We start from the raw sequence: 235 nt of genomic DNA, 5'->3' as shown, positions 1-235 counted from the left end.
TAATTGCACTGGAGAAGAACATACAATTCACAGCTGCAACATTACATATGGTGGACTAGAATCAACTTGTGCATCAAGTGTTGCTGGTGTCATATGCCAAGAAAGTATATACACATATTTATTTTTTAACTTGTCTGAAACTACTTCAACAGGTGGGGTTACTTATGCTGATTGTACTACTGGTGCAGTTAGACTAGATGCACCTGCTGGTGTTCCTAAGACACAAGGAAACGTG

This window comes from Amphimedon queenslandica, unplaced genomic scaffold, assembly GCF_000090795.2.
Source record: "Amphimedon queenslandica unplaced genomic scaffold, v1.1 AMPQUscaffold_13358, whole genome shotgun sequence".
NCBI lineage: Eukaryota > Metazoa > Porifera > Demospongiae > Haplosclerida > Niphatidae > Amphimedon > Amphimedon queenslandica.
This window is presented reverse-complemented; position numbering follows the sequence as displayed.